The following is a 5,369-nucleotide window of genomic DNA, read 5'->3' on the forward strand; positions in this document are numbered from 1 at the left end:
TTCAGCATCCTCTGCCCCTCCGTGCGCTTCCCACAGCGAGTCCACCCCAGCGGGGTCCTGGGGAAGCCACCGGGTTCTGCATCCCCACTTTGCAGTCAGACGTGACTCTCAGCCAGCCAGTAAAACAGAGGTTTATTCAATGACAGGAACAGGGTCTAAAACAGAGCTTGTAGATACAGCGAACCGGACCTCTCGGCTGGGTCCATTCTGGGGGGGCAGTGAGCCAGACCCCCAGGTCTGCCCTCCACCCTTGACCCCAGCCAGCTCCAGACTAACCACCCCTTCCAACCCCTCCTTTCTGCTCAGCTCCTTTCCCGGGCCAGGAGGTCACCTGATCCCTTTGTCTCCAACACCTTCAGCTGGCACCTTTGCAGAGGGGCCCAGGCCATCAGTTGCTAGGAGACAGAGGGTTAGGCATTTAGGTGCACTGGCCCTTTGCTCTGCCAGATACTTAAGAACTGCCATGGGGACACTGAGGCTCCAACACAGTATTCAGAGAAAACATTAAGAACATTCCCAGTTCGTCACATCTCTCCCCCCTTCGAGACCGAACTGAGCGAGGTCACTCCAGCCAGTGACCTGGGGAAGTTCGAACCCACCAACTTTCCCATGGATGCCCCAGCATCTCTCCCATTCCTCGGTGTGAGTTACACCAGGACAGTCCAGTCTCATGCCCTCCCTTAGGTCAGGTGTGCTTGATGGCACTTGCAGGCCGCATGTGGGAAGGTTTATGCGGCTTGAACCTTTCTGCTATCCCCAATACCCCTGGGGTTCAAACTGGGACGGGGTCTTCTCCCAGCACTCTGGGCTGCAATTCGGGCTCTCTTGGTTAAGAGCCCCCATCTTGGCCTTGGCCAGCTCTGGGCTTGGGCAGCCGCTTCCCACTTTGTGGCCCAGACACAACACCTCTGCCGTCCCCCCTTGCACTTTCCAGCTTTTACCGTCAGTCCCACCTGTTATAACCTTAGTCCCAGATTTGGACCTTAGCGTCCAAAATATGGGGGTTAGCATGAAAACCTCCAAGCTTAGCTACCAGCTTGGACCTAGTACTTGCTGCCACCACCCAAAAAATTAGAGTGTTTTGGGGCACTCTGGTCCCACTGAAAAACCTTCCCTGGGTACCCCAAGACCCAAATCCCTTGAGTCTCACAACAGAGGGAAATAATCCTTTTTCCCTCCCCCCCTCCAGGTGCTCCTGGAGAGATACACAGACACAAGCTCTGTGAATCCAAACAGAGTGACTCCCCCTCTCCGTTCCTGGTCCTGGAACAAAAAGGACTTTCCTATTCCCCCAGAGGGAATGCAAAATCAGGCTAGCCACTTCAACACACACAGATCTCCCCTGATTTCTTCCTCCCACCAATTCCCTGGTGAGTACAGACTCAATTTCCCTGAAGTAAAGAAAAACTCCAACAGGTCTTAAAAGAAAGCTTTATATAAAAAAAAGAAAGAAAAAATACAAATGGTCTCTCTTTATTAAGATGACACAATACAGGGCAATTTCTTAAAAGAATATTGAATAAACAGCCTTATTCAAAAAGAATACAAATCAAAGCACTCCAGCACTTATATTCATGCAAATACCAAAGAAAAGAAACCATATAACTTACTATCTGATCTCTTTGTCCTTACACTTAGAAACAGAAGATTAGAAAATAGAAACTACTTCTCCAAAGCTCAGAGACAGCAGGCAGCCAGAAAACAAAGACCCCAGACACACAATTCCCTCCACCCAAAGTTGAAAAAATCCAGTTTCCTGATTGGTTCTCTGGTCAGGTGTTTCAGGTGAAAGAGACATTAACCCTTAGCTATCTGTTTATGACACCACCTCCTTGAGGCAGCCCAGCCCCCTCTTCACCTGGGACACCTGTTCCTCCCAGGTCTGGCTAAAGATGCACGTTATCAGTGTCTGCCAGGGCCAAGTTCTCCATCCCTCTCAGCTTGTCTAGAATCTCCCCAGGCCTAGGCATGGGGTCGGCATCGGACACTGTGATGGCTTTAAGCTTCTGATAGCCCCCATAAAACCAGATCATCCTGTCTCACTTGGGGATCAGCCCCATGCGTGAGGCCCATGGGCTGTAAAATGGCTGGATCCCATCTAAAGCCAGCATGTCACTGACCTCTCTCTCCAGGTTCTGGGCTGCTTTCCCAGTGACTCTGAACGGGGAACACCTGATGGGGAGATTGTCTCCCACCTCAGGGAAGAGATCCCCCCGGGGGTCTTCCCTCTTCTTCATCCAATCCTCCCTCTTCAGGTTCAGGGGTCCCCTCACTCTCCTCCCATCCAGCAGCTCGAAAGGGAAGAACCCTGTGGATTCCTGGGGCACCACCAGCTGTCTCCCGATTCCCCCCAGTTCTACTTCCCCTTGGGGAGCCCATTCCCGGTACAGGAATCCCTTCTCCCGCAGGACTCTGTCCCTGCAGCCTTCCCCAAGGGGGTTTGCAGCGCTGTGGCCAGCAAATTCTCTCAGCTTCTCCAAGGAGGGATCCTTCTGCAGCTCGGTCTGGGATTCAGCAGCTGGGGCAGGGAGTGGGACCTGCTCCCTCTCGCTGGCTGGGCCTGGGGTCACAGCCCCCCTGAGCCCTGTCCCTGGTAGCTCCCTCCCTGCTGTGTAATCACTTCCCAGCAGCATGTCTGGACCAGGCAAACCTGTTTGGCAGCTGACCTGCCCTGCCCGGGTGTCCCCCCACTCAGCTGGGATCTCAGCTCCCCTCATGCTCAGCGCTGCCCTTGCTGTCCCAGTGGGGACAGGCAGCGAGCTCTCTGCTCTGGTCACAGCATCAGAGCCAGCGTGAGCCCCCTCTCCGGTGTGCAGGGGGGCAGGGAGCATCTCTCCCTCCCACTCAGCCCCAGGGGGCTGGTTATAGGTAGGCAGGTATCCTGAGCCCAGCAGCCCCTCCCCCTTGCCAGCCAGGTTATTTGCATTTTCACTGACCATTTCCATCCTAGCCAATTGGTTCCCTGGATTTGAATTCAAACCCTCGGCCGTTACAGGAGCGGGGCCTGGATCCTGTCCCATGGGGAGACAGTCACCCCCCAACAGGGCCTCCGAGCCGATATCCTGGAGAACCCCAACTACCAGCCAGCCCGACCCCTCCTGGGTCTGCACAGGGATCTGGGCCATAGGCAGGGCGAGGGGCTTCACCCCAGGGAACTTCACCCAGGTTCCACAGTCCCTCAGCATCTGGAGCTGCACCACCACAGTTCTCTCTGTCCCAGGGTCTCGCCCTCGCAGGCGTGTTTCCCCACTGACCCCTGGGCAGCCCCCTATGTCTCTCTGCTCCACCATCACCAGTCCACGCTGCTGCTGCTTCTCATGCAGCTTTTCCTCGGGCTCTTGCTTTCTCTCACAGTCCTCTCGCTCTCTCGGGCTCTGCTCCCATCCCATCCGTCTCCAATCTCCTGATGGGGAACCCAATCGTGAAGACCCTCGTCTGATTGGGGACAAGACTCCCGGGGATGCCTGGCTGATGCTCCAGCTGCTCTCAGATCCTCTTGTAGCCCCATCTGGGCCAGGAATCTGCTCAGAGCGGTGCTTCTCCTTCAACTGCACGATTAACTGTGCCTTGGTGAATTTCCCCATGCGTAACCCTCTCTTTGTGCACAGGATCACAATGTCCTTCTCAAGGAGATGGTGATAGGCCATCACTTCACCGTTCCCAAGTGGCTCTGGACTCACAGGCCTGTGTGCTCTTGGCTCCCCCATGGTTTCCAGGAAGAACCCCTGGTGTGCCAGCCCTTCTCGTGATCACCAGCTCTTTGCCAGGGTCGAGCTGCAGACTCCTCCGCCCCTGGGACTGCTCCTGCAATCCCTAGGGGAACCCTGCTACTGCAAAAATCCTTCTCTCTCCCAGGGTCGAGCGGCAAGCTCCTCCGCCCCTGAGACTGCTCGCTGCAATCCTCAGGGGGACCCCGTTACTCCAACAGTCCTTCTCGCTGGTCACACACTCCCAGAGGTTAACTGCCCCCTGAAACCGTGCCTCTCTGAGCCTTCAGCACACCTGGTCCTCATTATCCCTCCTTTGTTTTACTGCTCCCCAGTCACTTACTGCAAGCAGCGCCATTCACAGGGTGCAGTACGTCCCGCCGCTGCCACCAGTTGTCACGGAGTCCCCGGGCGATGCTCTGGAACTGCTCCCCACCAAGCCAGTCAGGACTCTGGGGAGCCTCCTCTCCCTTGGAGCAGACTTGTTCAGGGCAAGAAGCTCACACGGCTTCACCTCCTGGGTCTCTCCTTGGCGCATTCAGCATCCTCTGCCCCTCCGTGCGTTTCCCACAGCAAGTCGACCCCAGCGGGGTCCTGGGGAAGCCACCGGGTTCTGCATCCCCACTTTGCAGTCAGACGTGACTCTCAGCCAGCCAGTAAAACAGGTTTATTCAATGACAGGAACAGGGTCTAAAACAGAGCTTGTAGATACAGCGAACCGGACCCCTCGGCTGGGTCCATTCTGGGGGGCAGTGAGCCAGACCCCCAGGTCTGCCCTCCACCCTTGACCCCAGCCAGCTCCAGACTAACCACCCCTTCCAACCCCTCCTTTCTGCTCAGCTCCTTTCCCGGGCCAGGAGGTCACCTGATCCCTTTGTCTCCAACACCTTCAGCTGGCACCTTTGCAGAGGGGCCCAGGCCATCAGTTGCTAGGAGACAGAGGGTTAGGCATTTAGGTGCACTGGCCCTTTGCTCTGCCAGATACTTAAGAACTGCCATGGGGACACTGAGGCACCAACACAGTATTCAGAGAAAACATTAAGAACATTCCCAGTTCGTCACATAGGTCCTATCAAAATAGCAGCTAGCAATGATAGTCAGTAGGTAGGTAGATGTTTTATCTTTTTTAATATTTTGGCAACATGCTATTAGATACTTACATATATATATATATATATATATATATATATATATATATATATATATATATCAGAGCCCATTATCCCCCAGGTTCTAACAATGTGGGTCACCTTTGGCTAGAATTATGGTGCAGAATTTGACAGTTTTCTTTTAGCTCTTTAAGCAGAAATTAGAAATAAAATTAAACCAGAATAACATTTCACTCAGGGTCTCCAGAATGCGAAAAGTGCCTCTACAGTCCTCCTACCCCCAATTTCTCCTGCCCAGAGCAGGGCTTACTCTGCTCAGCCTGTGGGAGAGAGGAGGCTTGCTGGTCCCTCTCCTCCACTGAGTATGGCAGCACCTCCAGGACACTGCCTCCTGTGTCCTAGTGCCCATCGTCGTCATCTTCTGTGGGTCCTGGGTCCTGTTTCTGTACAACCGGTGAGTGCCCGTGGAGGGACAGAGCAAGAGGGTTTGGGGGAAGAGGCAGTGGGGAAGGAAGAAGGATGATATAGGGTAGGGGGAAGAGAAGGATATGGG

This window comes from Gopherus evgoodei, chromosome 14, assembly GCF_007399415.2.
Source record: "Gopherus evgoodei ecotype Sinaloan lineage chromosome 14, rGopEvg1_v1.p, whole genome shotgun sequence".
Lineage (NCBI taxonomy): Eukaryota > Metazoa > Chordata > Testudines > Testudinidae > Gopherus > Gopherus evgoodei.